This window comes from Canis lupus, chromosome 11, assembly GCF_011100685.1.
Source record: "Canis lupus familiaris isolate Mischka breed German Shepherd chromosome 11, alternate assembly UU_Cfam_GSD_1.0, whole genome shotgun sequence".
Classification (NCBI taxonomy): Eukaryota; Metazoa; Chordata; class Mammalia; order Carnivora; family Canidae; genus Canis; species Canis lupus.
Genome location: NC_049232.1, coordinates 42,492,313 through 42,510,832, shown reverse-complemented (window position 1 = coordinate 42,510,832; position 18,520 = coordinate 42,492,313). Strand labels below are relative to the sequence as shown.

General features: G+C 37.2%; 1 pseudogene; it reads left to right on the top strand.

Moving 5' to 3' along the window:
• Positions 1–2,342: 2,342 nt before the first annotated feature.
• LOC100686786 lies at positions 2,343–2,811 on the top strand (annotated as a pseudogene).
• Positions 2,812–18,520: the final 15,709 nt, after the last annotated feature.

Sequence of the window (18,520 nt, the reverse complement as noted above, 5' to 3'; positions counted from 1 at the left end):
TGTTTCCTTTTCTATTTTAATGTTGTGTCTTGGCTTTTGGAGTCCTCTAAAATTATGTTGTGTCCTTTATTGATGGTGACAGTCAAGTACACAGTGAGCTGGCACCTGCTTCCCAATTTCCCATCTCTATTGGCACAAAAAGGTGTCTTCCACTGAGGAACGTTGGACTAGTTATCTGGCGGGGAGTGGGGTCATGGCCAATGAACAGCTCACCAAGGTATACTTTTTATCCCTCACTCCAAGGTGGTTTTGACAATGTTCTCAGCTGCCTTCTTGAAGAATCCTTCTGCTTAAGAAAATTCCACTGACCGTCTTCCAGAATCTTTGAAGAAGGAAGAACGAATAAAATCATTCGACAGGAGCAAAGAGTTTGAACTAAAAACACAGCCTAATCATTGTGGTGAACACCGTCTGTTCACTGGTGATCTGGGCAAGTGAGGGAGTCCTGGAGACCTGACAGCTGGCTGGCAGATTTCTGAATGAGTGAGGAAATTTTCCAGTTCATCTGGGTAGAATTTAGTCCGACATTACAACATTAGGCTACCCATCTGCAGCCTGCAATTGGTATAGACAAGAGAATCACTATTACTTTGTGGAGACAAGCCACAAATCTGGAAGGAGGCAGACTGGCATGCCTGTTTGGGGTTGGCAGGGCTGAGGTTTAGTCTATTGTTGCAGGCCTGCTTGCCAAAGGAGAGCGAGAGTCCTATTGCATTAGGCGCTCGTCACACACAATGTCTTAGAATGGACAGAATGTGGGGAATGAACTGAGAAACCCTGACTTTATGAAGGCGGCTGTTCACACTGGCGTGCTTGCTGTTTGAGCCCTTCCTAATGGGCTGGTGCCTTTTCACTCCAAAGGCCATTCATTACTGGAGTTGGATGGCTCTGTTTGGATGCTGATATCAGTTTATGGGTTATTATATCCATTTGCAAATCATGACTCAAAAGAGGAAACTCTGGGATGCGAAACGCTCCATATGCCCATAAATCACAAATTGAATCAAAGTCGGCAACATGAAAGTGATTGTGTTGGGAGTTTGAAAGCCTCAGTCAGCCAACCTTTATTGAACCTTTGATATTGTAGGCTACAATACTTGAGGGACTGCAAAGGAAATAAAGAATATGGAAGAGTGTGTGCAGAAAGGAACTTCGAGGTCATGTGGTCCGGTCCAAATGGCCATCTCAAATAGAGGCTGGTTCTTTGCCATTGGACTTGTTTTCTAAATGGGAGGATAACTTTAAAAAAAAAGACCTTTGTGTTGGCCCAAATAGAGCAAATAGAATGTGGCCCTCCCCACCCTTTTTTTGCATTTCAGTGACGCTGATTGGTTGAGTCTAAAATCATTATACTCTTAGTAATAATAGAGAAAAATAATGAGCTCTTACCAAGTGTCAGTTACTATATAAACATTGTGTCATGAATCCTCACAAAACTCTGAGGTAAACATTAACATTAGTTTCCATTAAAATATGTGAGGGTTTTGAAGTACACCTAGATATTGTGACTTGCCCAGCATCAGAGAGGAGAGCAGTGGACAGAGCCAGGACATGAACCAGGTGAAGAGCCCCAGTTTATCTCTACATGGGAGGGGAAAGTAGATGTAGAGTCATAAAAAGGAGATAAATACCTTTTCCAGTGCTTTTGAGTTGTGTAAGCTGGGATAAAAAGCTTTTCCACTGCTTTTGAGTTCTGTTAAGTTGGGTAAGTTTGACTCTGAGTCTCAGTTTACTCATTTTAAATGGCAAAAATAGTGGCCTCTAAACACACACAGAGATTGGATGAACATACAAAATAATGTGTGTAAACTTGTTTAAAAATTCAAAGGCATTACTAACACGACCTTTCATTTAGGCAACACACATTAGTTGAGTGCTTTCATTGTGGTCAGCACTTCGCTAGTGCAGTGTTAGAATAATGAGATGTGGTGGCCACAGAGAACTCAGTGTGGGAAGAGGTGAGCACATGATTGCATTGTGGTAATTGCTCTGGCATCAGGAGGAGAAACTAGAACACTGTCTGGAGAGGTTGAAGATGACTTTATAGAAGTCTTAGTGTTTTGATAGATGGAGAAGTAGGCTTATGCCTGGCCAAGAAAACATCATAATGAGAAGGAGAGATAAGAGCAACATAATGTTACCATAAAAGTGACAGTTAAAGAAAAAAATATATTTAATTGAAGTATAGTTAACATACATCCGTTATATGAGTTTCAGGTATACAACATAATGATTCAACTAAGATATATTTTTAAATAAGCCTTTTATTTTAGATTTGCAGAAAAACTGAAAATAATATAGAGAGGCTATCTCACGCTGGTGCAGCGAGAGGAGCTGCCGCCATGCCTGCCCACCAATGGAGGGTCATGGGGAACTGCGCAGGCTTCCTGGTCAGGAGGAACAAGCAGACATACAGCACTGAGCCCAGTCACCCGAAGGCTCACAACTCCTTCTGCAACAATGGGCTGATTCACTGCAAAACTGTGGGTATGGAGCTGCGGGTGGGGGGTTGGGGGGACAAAGATGTAGTGGTGGTCACGAAGCGCAGATCCCCCCCAGCAAAAGCCTACCACCTCCTACATGAAGACCACCATTAACAAGGATGCTGGGGCTGCCCTCGGCAACATCTAGCACCTGATCCACAAGAACATTTACAGCCCAGATCTCTTCATGGCTACAATTTGCAGAGCCAGTGCCATCCTGTGCAGCCAGAAGCTTGTGATGGTGAAGAGGAAGGAGGCCCTACCCCACCAAAAGCTCCTGAGCACCTGCCCTCCCACCTCCAAAGCAGTAAAGATATCAACCACCTAAAAAAATAGCGCAGAGAGATTCCATATTATACCCCATATCCAGATTCCCTTGTTATTAATATCTTAACATTACAATGATAAAGTTGTCACAATTAATGAAGCAGTATTGACACCTTGTTAACTAAAGTCAATACTTTATTCCAGTTTCCATAATTTTGAACTAATGTCTTTTCTGTTCTGGGACCCAATCCAGGATATTACATTGCATTTAGACATAATGTTTCCTTAGGTTCTTTTTTGACTGTTACAGTGTTTTTCTTTGTTTTCTATGATGTTAAAGCTTTCCAGGTGTACTTGTCAGGTAGAAGGTCCCTTGTGTAGAATTGGTCTGTTTTCTTCAGTAGATGTTTTGATGATATGTCTATCACTTTTGATGCTAACCTTTATCACATGGTTTAGGCAATGTTTGCCAGGTTTCTCTACTATACTGTTACTCTTTTCCCCCTCTTTCCTTCTTGTTTTGGAAGAACGTGACCATGCACAGCCCTGTTCAAAGAGTAGGGAGTTAAACTCTACCTCCTTGAGGGTGAAGTAGCTACATAAATAATTTGCAATCTTCTGCATGAGCAATTTATTATCAGTATTTATTTATTTATGTATTTATCCAACTATTTCTATATATCAGTATGGACCCATGGATATTTATTTTATACTTTATATTATAATCCAATATTCATTAATTTTGTTGCTTAAACTATTCCAGCCTTGGCCATTGGGAGCATCTTCATTTGGTTCCTGTGTCCCTCTGACTTATTCCTTTCATTATCATGCCCCCGCCCTTGCTTTCTGGCACACTGTTTCAGGTTCATCCTGTATATTTTGTCTATTTTTTACTTTCTACCATCTGTATCAATACTGAGCTAAACATGAATTCATACTCACATACCCAACTTTGGTGCCATTTTACCATGAATCATTCAAGACTTCTCTTGTAGATTCTTTGGGATTTTAGACATAGCAATTATGTCAAATAATAGTTTCGTTTCTTCCTTTCCAACATGTATAGCTTTTATATATGTTTCTTGTTATATTGTACTAGCTAGGGCTTTCATTAGGTATTGAATAGGAATGATGAGAGAAGACATTCTTGACTTATTCCTTTTCTTTAGGGAGGAAGCAACCAGCTTCTTTCCATTAAAAATAATGTGGAATGTAGGTTTTTGTTAGTTGTTCTTTGTCAGGGTCAGAAGGTTCTCTTCTATTCTGATTTTCTAACAATTTTTTTTTAAATCATAAAAAAGTGTTAGATTTTGTCAAATGCCTTTTGAGTGTTGATTGATAATATCAAATGATTTTTCTTTAGCCTGTTGATGTGATGGATTACACTAACTGATTTTTGAATGTTGAATCCTTCTTGCATTCGTGGAATGAATTTCACTTGGTTGTAGTGTTTAGCTCTTTTTAAACATTAGCAAATTGAATCCAATAATATTTAATTAAGGGGGGATGGGGGGGATCCCTGGGTGGCTCAGCGGTTTGGTGCCTGCCTTTGGCCCAGGGCGCAATCCTGGAGACCCGGGATCGAGTCCCGCATTGGGCTCCCTGCATGGATCCTGCTTCTCCCTCTGCCTGTGTCTCTGCCTCTCTCTCTCTCTCTCTCTCTATATATATATATATATATATATATATGTCTATCATGAATAAATAAATAAAATATTTAAAAAATATATTTAATTAAGGATTTTGTGTCTATGTTTATGTGAATTATCCTCTATAGTTTTTTGTGGTAATGTTTTTATCTGATTTTCTTAATAGGGCAGTATTGCCCTTGTAGAATGAGTTAGGAAGCCTTCCCTCTGCTTTTATTTTCTGAAACAGATTATGAAGAATCAGTATATTTCTTCCTTAAAAGTTTGTAGAATTCACCAGTAAAACCACTTGAGCTTGGTACTTTTCTTTTTGGAAAGTTTATTAATTATTGAGACAATTTCTTTAATAGGGTTTTTTCAAGTTATCTATTTCTACACACATGAGTTTTAGTAGTTTGTATCTTTCAAGAAATTGGTCCATTTCACCTAAGTTATCCAATTTGTGGGCACAAAGTTGTTCACAATATTCCTTTATTATCCTTTTAATGTACTTGAGATCAAGAGTAATGAAAACTCTTTTCTTTCTGATATTGTTAATTTGTGTCTTATCTTTTTTCTTAGTCATCATTAAAAAAATAGCTTTTCTTTATTGTTTGCCTGTTTTGAATTTCATTGATTTCTGCTCTAATTTTTATTGTTTTTTTTTTTTTTGCTTGCTTTATGCTTAAGTTACTCTGATTTCCTAAAAAGGAAGATTATATTGTTGATTTTGTACCTTTATTCTATCCTGTGTATTTCATATGAATTTCTCTTTAAGCACTGCTTTTGCTACATCCCACATATTTTGATAAATTATATTTTTATTTTCATCTAGGTCAAATATTTAAACATTTCTCCCAAGAATTCTTTGACCCATGTATTATTGAGAAGTCTGTTGTTTGATTTCCAAATATTTGGGGATTTTCCTGCTATCTTTCTATTGTTAATTTCTAGTTTAAATCCATGATGGGGGATCCCTGGGTGGCTCAGCGGTTTAGCGCCTGCCTTTGGCCCAGGGCCTGATCCTGGAGACCTGGGATCAAGTCCCACGTCGGGTTCCCAGCATGGAGCCTGCTTCCTCTGCCTCTCTCTCTCTCTCTCTCTCTGTCTATCATGAATAAATAAATAAATCTTTAAAAAATCCACAATGGTCTGATATTATATTTTGTATGGTTTCTATGCTTTTTTTTGTTGAGTGCGTTATGGCCCAGAATGTGGTCTACACTTGTGGATATGAGCTGGAGAAGGATGTGTGTTCTGTTGTTGTTGTATGGAGTACTCCATAAATGTCAATTAGAGCAAGCCAAATGATAGTGACGTTGAGGTCAACTATATGCTTACTGATACTCTGCCTGCTTAATCTTGATCATACTTTTACTGACAAAAGTATGTTGAAGTCTCTGACTATAGTTGTGGATTTGTCTATTTCTTCTTGCAGTTCTATTGATTTTTGCCTTATATGTTTTGATGCTTTCTTGTTAGATGCATATACATTTAGGATTGTTATGTCTTCTTAGAGAATTGAAGACTTTATCATTATGTAATGCTTTTCTTTATCCCTGATAATCTTTTTTTCTGAATGTATATTTGTCAGAAATTAGTATACCTACTTCAACTTTTTTGAATTAGTGTTGGCATGGTATATTCTTTTCAATCTTTTTACTTCTAACTTATCTCTGTCTTTGTATTTAATGTAGGTTTCTTGTAGACAACAAAGCTGGGTTTTGTGTTGTCTATCCACTTTGACAATCTTGGGTTTTAATTGGTATATTTAGATAATTCGCATTTAAGGTGATTATTGATATAGTTGCATTAATATCTACTGTGTATCTGTCTTCTATTCATTACCCTTATCATTTTTTTCCTTTTTTCCCTCTTATCTCTGGTCCTAACTGAGCAATTTTAATGATTCCACTTTATCTCCTGTCAACATTACAATTATTTTTTTTAAATTGTTTGTTACCCTAGGGTTTACATTTACATTTTTAACAATCTAAGTCCATGTTCAAATGACACTACAGTGTTTCACATGTAGTATAGGTATTTTATAACAGAGTCTTCCTAATTCCTCCCTTGTGATATTGTTGTTGTCATTTATTTCACTTAGTTGTGTGTTATAGTCATCTAATACATTGTTACTATTATGACTTTGTACAGTTATTTTTAGATCAATTAAGAATAAGAAATGTAAAATTATTTATTCCTTCTTCATTCTATATTTCTGAGCTGTATCTTTTTTTTTTTTTTTTTTGCATGAAAACTTTTTTTGGGTTTCAGGACAAATCTGTCAATACTGAATTCCTTCAACTTTTGGTTGTCTGAGAAATTCTTTATTTCTCATTCCCTTTTGTAAAAAACAGTTTTACTTGCTACAGAATTCTAAGTTGGTGATATTTTTCTTCAACATTTTAAATATTTCACTGCATTCTTCATTGTATAATTTCTGATGAGAAGTCCACTGTCTTTCTTATACTCGGCCCTCTATTGGTAAGTTGTTACTCTTTTCCTCTGTCGTCTTTCAAGATTTTCTAAATGTCTTTGGTTTTCTGCGGTTTTAATATGATATGCCTAGGGGTGTCTGTATGTGCTATCGTGTGTGTGTGTGCATTGGGGGTGGGGACATGGTTTGCAGTTATTTTTCTTTGTGTTTGTCAAGCTTCCTGAACCTGTGGTTTGGAATCTGTCATCAGTTTTGAAAAGTACTTGGAAAGTTCTCCATTTTTTTCCTTCTTGTTCTAATTTTCCAACTATGTGTATCTTACACTCTTTGAAATTATCCCTGCAGTGTTCATTGTTTTTTAAATTCTTCTTTCTCTTGCATTTCAGTTTGTAATTTCTTTTGACTTATTTACAAAATCACTGATTCTTTCCTTGATCATGTCAAATCTATGGATAAGCTTATCAAATGCATTTCTTTATTTCTGTTATCCTTTTTAAAAATTTCTAGTATTCCTTTTTGGTTCTGTTTTGGTTTTTCCTCCTTTCGCTTATATTACCCATGTATTCTTGCATGTTACCTACTTTTTCCACTATTAACATATGAATCATAGTTATTTTAAATTCCTTCTCTGATAGTCCCCAAATTTGTGCCATATATAGTTCTGATTCTGATGATTATTTTATCTCTTCAGATTTTTTTTCCTCTTGCATTTCTTAATTTGTTGTTAAAAGCCAGATGTATTTTATCAGGTAATAGGAATTAAAGTATAAAGGTATTTAGTATCAGGATTTATGTAAGCTGGCTAGGAGTTTGGTTGGTTCTAATATTTGCTTTAGCTATAGGTGCTGGAGGTTTCAAATCTCTCTAGAGTCTGTGTTTTTGTCTCCCTGTTTGACCTTGAACTTCCCCTAAGTACTTTTCCTTACAGAGTTTGTGTCGTTACTTTTTCAGCTGCAGTCCATAATTACTATGCAGTCTTGGTGTGGTGATATATTACAGGGAGGGGGAACATTCTATAATCCTTTGATTGAATCTCTGTTTTATACAGCCTGTGTCTTGGGGCTGTAACTTTTGTGTCTTTCCCGTGGCATAGCTTTCCTCCCAAGCCCCTACCTTCTACTTCTTTGCCTACCTACAGAGTTCTCAGTCTAATCCTTGAGACCTAGACTGCTATTTGCTGCTTTTATCTTCTTAGATAAGACTGGAAGCCTAGAGGAGGCTGCAGTGGGAGGAATGCTCTCCCCTAATAGGGAAAAAGTTCTGAAAAACACTTTTCCCCTGCAATGTGGGCCTTTATTTTGGATAAATATGTGTCCATAATTCATAGAAATTACTCTTTCCATTCCCTTGCCAGAGCCCTTGAGGGGACCTTTCTCAGATCTTCACCATGAGAACCTGGTGAATTTCTTGGTGGTAAAGTCCATGAAAGTGTGTCCCCCAACCTCCAAAACTGCAGCCTTCAGGAATTTTTCACTCTCTAGCTAGCCCTCACTCAGCTTCCAACAGCTCATCAAAATTACTATTTATTATTGCCATTTAAATATTCCCACCAGTTTATGGCTCAATGGGCTTTTGCTCAGATAAGATCTTAGTCATGTTTGGCTGAACCTATTTCTCCACCTTTCCACATCGCAGCTTGCTCTGCAACCTCACTTCTCCGATGGCTCTAAGAAAAGTAATGTTCAGGTTTTTCAGGTTTTATTATAAGGACAAGAATGATGTGAAGAGCTTCTAAGCTCTTCACTCTGTTGAGAATTGAAATGGGAGTCCAGGGAGATAATTTCATGTCACTGGAACATAGGAAGTATAAAGAAGGTAAGGAAAGCAAGGCTGGAAAAATAGGTGTGGTTTCACTTCCCAAAGCCTTTTGTGCCAGGCTAAGAGTTTGGACTGTTTGCTGTAGGCCTGAAGTAGGAAGCCATGGAAGAGTTTTAGCTGGGCAGTGACATAACTGAGGGTTTCCACTGGTGGCATCATAGGAGCGCCCGTCCTGGGTACTGGAGGTTGGGAACAGACATGATCTGGTCAGACTGAGGCATTGCATCACACACTCTTTTCCCATTTGGATATCTGGAGTGGATTTAATGCTATTGTTCTGTTGTTATTTCAACAGGGCCCATGTCATTGTTTACTTTAATTGAACTAGAAAGAAAGCCTTTTATGTTGTCTTGTTCCACACTGCCTTCCCAATGAACTGGGCATAGCACATACTTAAATAGCAATTGAACTGAGTGAACTGAATCATTCAGGAGTTTTAATGCAATTTCAGCCCAAGCTATCTCCGGCAGCTATGTTAGTGGAAATACAGGTTAGAGGTGAATTTCTACATTATTTTCTATAAGCCTGACAAAGTCATGTTAATTTTACACTTATGGATAAAAAGGAGGCAAAAAGAGATAGTCCCTGTCCTGCTGCCTTTCTCAGTGATTATTATGTGCAAAGCTATAAAAAGAACAATTTATAGCACTATATATATATATATTTATTTATTGTAAGATTTTATTTATTCATTCATGAGAGACACACAGAGAGAGGCAGAGACAGAGGCAGAGGGAGAAGCAGGTTCCACGCAGGAAGCCTGACACAGGGCTCGATCCTGGGACTCCAGGATCACGCCCTGAGCCAAAGGCAGTAGCTCAACTGCTGAGCCATCCAGACATCCCATACTATATGTATTTATATTGTTGGAGTAACACACGTGTTTTGGTGCACATGAATCAATAGTTGTGAGATAGTGGGACATTCTCTCAGCAAAGCTCAGGAAATCATTGTATCAAATGCAGATGGACTTTATTCAACAGGCAATAAACTTGCATCATCAATGAGTCAGATGACTGGGTAAGGCACCACGGACAAAAATGTGAATACCTCATACTTGCCTTTAATGACTGAAAACCTAGTGGATTAGGCAGGGCAGATAGTTATCTATAGTATCAATCAGATTGTGAAAAATGAGCAAATAATAATAAGATGATAAAATCAAGGTAAATACTTGTCTTTGGGCTTTTATTATGTAGTCAAGACCTATGCTTAGCATTTTGTATATATGATCACAGTTTATTTTTACAGGGACCCTGATATGTTAATATTATTATACCCACTTCATAGATGAGAAATATGAGACTCAGAGATCTTAAGTGTTTTGCCGAAGGTCACAGCGAGCAGAGGAATCACGAATGGAAATGAGCTCTTTCTGGCTCTAAAGCTTTCAATTCCATCTGTTCACTCTACATTAAGGTATAAGAACACAGAAAGTGTGATTTAATTCTATCTGGATGAGTCAAGAAAAGCTTCACAGATAAGGTGGCATTTAAACTAGACTCTGACAGGAGTTGGATACTGCCAGGATGAAAATGAGGCAGGAGCATATATAACAGAAGAAAGAGCAAGAGCAAAGGTATGGAAGGGCTCAGGGCTGGGGAAACCTGTAGTATAGCAGGAGTATGGCACACGGATGGGATCTGTGGGTGAGGAAGGTGAAGGGTGCTTGTTTCCATATGAGGGCATGAATTCTGAGCCACGAAGGGATTTTGGAACAGAAGCGTTAGTGACCTGATCAAATCTGAGTTTTAGCAAGGTTACGCCGGAGGCATGTGAAAAGATGAAGTGCAGGGAAGCGAGCCTGCAGGCAGGGAGATCGTTTTGAAAGTTGTTATGAAATATAGGAAAAAGGACTTAAAGATCCAATTCTTAATACTAAGTTAAAAAGATTTATACAGAGGATCGGAATATTTTAAGTTCCTTTACAAGAGAAAACTTTGATTCCCCCAAGATTTCTAGACATTTGATCTTGACGGTTGTCTTCAGACTCCTATTATTGCTTTCCTTAAACAACATTGGAGCTCAGGAATCTGAACTTGAAAGTTAAAACATGCCTGCTAATCATATCTTTTACACCTGTTTTTGTGAAAACTTAAATGGATTATAGTCACCTAAAATGTGTTTAGAAAGAGTAGTTGATAAAGCCCATTTCGGTGGCAGAAGGAAGTCCAAACAATTCTCTTATGTTTAACTCGTGTCTTTGAAGTTCTTTACAAAGCTTGGACACGTTTCTTTGTTAGTGATTAAGCTAGAAAGGGTCTGAAAATAAAATGTAGCCTGGAACTGGGGTGAAAAGTTTGGGAGAAATTCAGACACTCACTAATATGTATCTCTGGAATATTCCACAGAGCTGGCCATAAGGGGCCTCTTCATTTCTGGAGAGGGCAGTCATGGAACAGGGTAGTGGGCAGAGTCTTAGGAAAAGGATACACTGATTCTGTGTCACAGGAGAGGACAGAGCCCTCAGCCAAGACCTCTTTTAATTGGCAACTGGTCTGCTTGGGATTGGAGCAGTCTCTCATCAAGTGAAGGCAGACCATCAGAGATGGGCCATCTGCTCTGTTTCCTCAGCAATGGCCCTTGTTCAGTTCTTACCTTTAGAGCTTGTTTCTCTTGATGAGATAAACAATATGTTTGAAGCACCAGAGATGCTGTGCAGCTTAGCAGAGAAATGATGTTTTATGAAGTGTCATCCTGTGCAGCCATCTGCAGAGACTCACATTTGACCATCCTTGGGGACTATTCCATTTATCCCAGGGTTCTGATTCCATCCATTGAAAACTGTCAGGTTTTTTGTTTTGTTTTTGTGTGGGTTTTTTGTTTTGTTTGTTTTGTTTTGTTTTGGTTTGGTTTAAAGATAAGCATACCCCATTGCACCATTTCCTTTTTGGATGGAGAAAGGTTTTTCCATTCGTATATACAGTGATGTAAAGATAAAAGAGTTACTAGAGATGAATTGTTTAATGGGAATACATTTTAAAAAATTATCATGCTTCACACCCTAACAAGAGTTACTTGTAAAGCTATTTCCTGCCTCCTATAAACTAATTATCCAGAACTAAAAACTACCCCACCTTAAGATTAGCTAGAAATTGAGTTAGGATACATAAATACATCATAAGAATATTTATATTAGTCATTAGTACATAATTTAAAATATTTTAAAATTTCAATTTAGGCAAAATAATGGGATGAGTGTGTCAGTACTTAGCACTGACAATAACTACATCATATCACTTAAATCCACCTCTGTGTGTATATATATATATATATTATATATATAAATATATATTATATATATATTTATCTATTTTCTCACATAGCCATAATATCATTAATATACCTAAGTTATTTCTTCAGTGGTATAAAAATCTGTTTTTAGAGTTGATTTTCTTACATAAGGTCCACTCATTGCATATGGTCCCTATGTTTCTTAAGCATCTTTTTAAATATTTAGTCTAGAATAGTGCTTCCTTCCTTTTCTTTCTCACATACTGATGACTTGCAGAAATTGGCCCAATTGTCCTGTATAATCTCCTATATGCTGGACTTGCTTCTTGTGGTATAATTTTAGTTGTTCCCTCATGCTCTATATTACTAAAGAATAGACTTCATCTAAGGCTTGATTAGAGCACAGTAAATTTTTTTTTCTAAACTTCATAGACGTGCATTTGAGTCACACTTGGAGACATATAGTGTCTGGCTCTCTCATGTTTGGCAATGGTGAATGATTATTGACCACTTCAGCTTTTCTACTAGTGTACATTCATGACAACTGTTTGGAAAATGTTTTTCATTAGACTTTGCAAAATGAGGAATTTCTCTTTTTTTTAAGATTTTATTTATCTATTGGAGAGAAAGAGAAAGAACATCAGCAGGATGAAGGGCAGAGGGAGAAGTAGGCTAGCTGCTGAGTAGGGAGCCCAAGGGGGGGTTCGATCCTGAGACTCCAAGATCACCAGAGCCGAAGACAGATGCTTAACTAGCTGAGCCACCCAGGTATCCCATGAATCTCTAATTCTAACATTCCTCATGCATTTGTTAGCTACAATTATTCAGTACAGGAAAACTGCCACTCATTGGCTAGGTCAAAAAGGGTATGATCTATGGTAGACTTCAGTTCAACCTTTCCCCAAGAACTCCCCTTTCTTTTAGTAGTGAATGGGAATCAGAGGTTGCATTCTGGATTCTTGGGGTGCTCATTGCTCTTGACTTGCCACTGCTTCCAGACACAAAATAGGCAGAACTAGTTAATTTGTATTTTTAAACAAGAAAGAGAAAATAATTTTACATTAATATTTCTAATCAATTTTAAGATGTAGGATTTTTTACTTCCTGAACTTTTTTTCCCTTAAGCCCCCAAATCCTTTTTCCCATTGACATTAACACAATTACTCGCTCACTTTATCCTACAATATACCGGTAATAGTTTAAAAATAGAAATGCTAATGTTAGTACTAAAATTAAGTCTACAGAATATAGTTTAAGATTTGTTTCCCTAATTATGAACGAGAAATGAGCATTACACACACACACACACACACACACACACACCAGATGCACCTTAATTTCTTTTTTTTAATGCTCTCTCCTCCTGTCTTTTGCCAATTTTTGTATTAGGAACTTGATGATTTTCCTGTCAATTAGGAGGAGTGTTGTAAATAGTGGGGATATCAAAATCCTGTGCTGTAAGTTGCAAACATTTTTCTCAGTTTAGCATTTATTTACTTATTTTTTGAAGTTGAACATAACCTCAAGATTTTATTGTCTTTGTAATAAAACAGAAGACGAAGTGTAGAACTGGATCACTTGGCCCTTTCTCTTATCTTTCCCAGTTTAAAATGTTTGCCTGTCTTCATAGCCAGCATTCTCTTCGATCTGTATTGGGGCTCAATACATTCAAGCCTCAGCACCATCGTCTTTGTAGTTTCAGCCTCTTTCCAGAATTTTGGCTTAGCCTGTCTGCCACAACCACTCTGTTCTCTGTCATCATGACAGTTTTCTTGGGCATACAGAGAATTCATGCCTTTCTTTTGTGCTGTGTCACTTTGTGACATTGGTGCTTGACATACTTTTTATGGACCATCCAGCAAGTTTTGAGAATATCCACCACGTTTGTGGAAGTGTTATCAGCTTGGAGCAAAAGCAACTCGAGATTTTTATTTTGTCTGTAGTATTTTATGATGCAATATTTTCTGTTTTTAATTTTTATGTAGTCAGAATTATCAAGTTGTTTCTCAACTATTTCGAGATTTTGAATTAGAGGAATTTTTATCCACCTCTGGCTTATAAAAGAATCCATCCATGTTTTTTCCTACTTTGTTTGTGGTTTCTTACTCTGACCCACCTGACATTCATACAGGTGTGCAGTGTGAAGAGGAACAGATTCAGTTTTATCTTACTCCATATGGCTTCTCAGTTGGCAAAACACATTATTAAAAAATTTACTTTAGACCTCTACTTCTGGATGCAATAGGCTAGTTTGTACATTGATAAGATAAAATAGAAACAATAAAATAAAAATGATAATACAAAATGAATTGTTTGCAGTATTGCTGAGTTTTCATGTCCTTGAGGACTTAAGGACCCAGTTACTAGAGAGCAGAGAAGTGCATTGAGACGAACCAAATATTCTCTGCTGTTCTTGCCCTTGAGGAATCTGAGGAGGTAGAAGTGCCCAGGACTAGGGGGTTGAGAAGCTGAGAAGCCAAGCATAAAGCAGACTAAAATACTGAGAAGATCTTGAGTTCACAATTTAATAGCTTTTGACAAATGCATACTATCTTGTAACCAACACTCAAACAGGATATAGAATGTCTCATCACTCTATGAAATTCCTTTGTACTTTTTTCCAGTCAATATCCGTCAGAAGCTACTACTGTTATGATTTCCTTCACCATAGATTAGATTTGCCTATTCTCAAACTTCTTATAATGGAACCAGAGCATGTACTCATTTAGGTCCTTCTTATTTTGTCAAATGTACTGTTTTGATATTCATCTATGTTGTTTGTATTAGTGTCTCTTTTGTATTTAGATTGGCTAGGTTACTTTGGGGAATAAAGCTCCATCCTAAACTGTCACCCAGTTGCTCAGGTCCTGGGATATCTTGTATACCTGTCTTACTTATTTACTTCCCCTTTGAGGTTAGAATCCCCTCTGTGCCTCCACTTGGCCTTATGTATACTTCTCCTCTGGTACGTATACATGTTGTAGGCGGAGACAAGGGCTTAGCCTTCCTTTATCTTCAGGTTTAGCACAGTTTCTATTATGTGGTAAGTGGTCAGTATGTGAAAGACTTGACTAAGATTCTGCTTTTCGTGGATTGATTGCCTGTAACTTTGGCTCTTCCACTCCACATTTGATTGGCTTTGAATCTTGTCTTGAACAAACCCTCAACTTTGTTGTCTTAATTTGATCTATAGGATCATTGCCCACATTGCCACATTATCAGTGAAAACCTAATCTCTGAGTCAGCTAAATAAAACTGTAAACTGATTAGTATACTACTTGGCCTACATTTGTTGCTCAGTAAAGTGGGGAGAAAGACATGGGGAACCCAAGCCCAGTCCCTTGGGCCAATCACTGACTCTGGCCTGCTGCGGAGCCTGGCCAAGTTATAAAACTATTCTTATTGTTTCCAAATTACAGTAAATTTATTTTCATTTCTTATGAAAATGAGAATTTCATCATAAAATTTCATTCTATATTATGTGCACCATTCTTATCTTCATCAGAAAATAAGTGCTTTGCAGCAAGGAACTATGTCTTCCAGTACTTTTTTCACTTGCCCTAGGCCTGAGCTAGGGTTTTATATGCACTGGACACTCAAAAAATGAAGAGAAAGTGGTGGTAATGAGTTCAGAACAGAATAATGAACAGATCTAATCTCTGAGGTGCTTGATAACATACAACACCACAGAAAAGCTTATAATAACTATCACTGCTGATAGCAGAGCAAAATGAACAAAAAGATAAAAATCAAAAAGAACATCTGGATAAAAAGTGAGAGGGAGCAACAGAAGAGAAACTTAGCCATGAGAATGTTCTGTAACTGTGGATTGCCAAACTCAAGAGAAAGGTTTAGAATAATATGATAGGCTCCACTTACAGGGAACTCAGTTTCTTTAGCAAATGGATTTGGTAATTGGAATTTTTGTTCTTTCTTTTCCTCTGGGAGTGTGTGGATGAAAGTTAATTAATGTGGCAAAATTGCACAGTGTCTTTGAAAATTGCAACTTCTGAAAGACCCATTGCATTGCATCTGTGTAATTAGCATGACGATTTGGGAATGGCAAAGAAGACCTAGACCTACCAGATGTTTTCCCTCTGAAGTTTCAAACTCCAAACTTAAGATCACATAACTGAGAAGGAATACAATGGAGGAAGACAAATACTACAGATTTATGACACATGGTTGTAAGCCGAATTGCATAGCTTTGTGTATACATCTCACCTTAATCTACTGGGGTGACTTTCAAATTTGCATACTCAGGTTGAATACCACTGTCTCAAAGTCTCCATCCACTTCATTATCTTTTCTTACTTCTCATGTTTTCATAAGTTGTTCAAGTAACTACTGCTGAGCAGTAAATTATCACAAACTTAGTAGTGGAAAGCAGCTATTTTATAAAGCTTATGAATTCTGCGGGTCAGAAATTCAGACAAGAAACTACAGGGATGGCTTGTCTGTGCTCTACAATATGTCAGTCTCCATGTCCCTGAGGGTGAGTGCAACCATGAGGAAAATATCTAGAGGCTTTGTTCCCTGCATGTCTGATATCTAGGTTGGGGTAACTCAAAGATGGGTTTGGCTGGGACTGTCTCTACAGCTTCTCTCAGCATGGTGGCTGGGTTCTTAGCAGGATAGACTTGAGATCCAAGCATTCCAAGAGAGCCAGGCAGGAGCTCCATGGTCTTTATGGCCCAACTGCACAAGTCACATGTCTTTGATTTTTTTCATATTCTATCTTCAAAGCAACTGTAAAGACCTCAAGAATCTAGGGGATGGAGAGGACAGATACCACATATCTTGATGGGACAAGTGTCAAAGGATTTATAGCAACAAATTAAATAAAGAAAGAAAGAAAGAAAGAAAGAAAGAAAGAAAGAAAGAAAGAAAGAAAGAAAGAAAGAAAACCACTATATCTGTACATTAAAAAGGAATCACAAACAAAATAAAAGGTATTTTATCAATCAACACTTTCTCAGACTTGCTCAGAGGACAAGTTATGCATTTGTTTCTGGTCCTTTGCTATTAATAGTAATAAGCCCTGTCTAATAGGGTTCTAGATTGGATTCTGACAGTGAAGCACTTGCATATTTGGAAATTGGAAGAGAGGCCATTTTTAGTACCTGACAATGGTGGGCAGGTGGCAAATCTCTGCTTCAGTGCTACTCTCAGCTGAGTTCATTAATGGCAATTTCTTTAATTGTCCACAGCTTTCTAATTTCCTAAAACCCAGCAGTCTTTTCCCCTCAGCCCTTCCATCAGTTCTGTAAGCACTATTTCCCTGTATTAAATTCCTTCTTCTTGGAAATGCCTAGAGAAATTCTTCTTTTTCACGACCCTATCTCATTCAATTATGTATTTATATTTCAGTAGAACGGGGAATTCTTATGCAAATATCAGTTTCCAAAAGTCAGACATATTCCATTTGGGGATTTGCAAAGATTACCCTTATAATTTAGTAATAGCTAATTTTATATACTTGACTAATTTATATGATTTTTAATAATTATTAAAATAGTTTAATATACTTGATTAATTTAATAAGTAAAATAGGAAAAGAATTTTGCAATCAAGTTATTTAAGTCTGATGACTTTTAGCAAGAAAGAAAAGGAAGAATGTTTTAACAATATCCCATTTTAGGGGGATCCCTAGGTGGCTCAGTGGTTTAGTGCCTGCCTTTGGTCCAGGGCATGATCCTGGAGTCCCAGGATCGAGTCCCACATCAGGCTCCCTGCATGGAGCCTGCTTCTCCTTCTGCCTGTGTCTCTGCCTCTTTCTCTCTCTCTCTCTCTCTCTGTGTGTCTCAGGAATAAATAAATAAAATCTTAAAAAAAACCCAATATCCCATTTTAGGGTAAAATGCCATGAATACATAAGGAAAGCCTAAAGAATTTAATAAACTCTTAAGTGATGTAATACATACTGAGTAAGTTATGCTAAATGCCTATGGAATTCTGATATTTAAAAACATTTGAAATAGTAAAGAAAAACATGTTTTTATTTAGCTTATTTTGTCCTTTTTTAGTGTTCTCTTCCAGTTAATGGTTTTTATCAGAATGTCTGTCTGCATTACACTTAGAAGCATAAATATCTATGGCACTGCTCAACTGTATTTATGGACCAGAAAGTGGTAATGAGATACTTCATGTATTTTGTCAATAAATGTACATGGAATCTAACACACAAGAATACTACAAATTCTGTCAAAGGTAGAACCAACACTGTCTTGGCTCCTAAAGATCATATTATTGTTCGGTAATTTTAAAGGCAATAAGAATAAGTTTTAAAAAGATTATAGTCAAGCTTGAATTTAACTTAGAATGGGGCAAGGCAAAATATTTTGGGCGAAATTTCTGCTACTTGATTTCTGACCCCTTGAAGGGAATTCCAAAAAGTCACACTTTATTCTTGATCCTCTTTATATACTTAGACCCTCAGAGAGTCAGACTTTTGAAAAAAATTTAACTTGGAGTTTGCCAGGCAAATATCCCTTTGCAAGTTGAGGTTAGCTATGTTAGGAATCTGACTTTGATGAATATTATGCTTGAACACTTTGCATGTTGATATCAGCTTTTAGACACATCTGAACCCAGAGCCTGGCAAGTACATATGTGTGTGTATGAGAGATATGTTAGTGTATCGACCATAT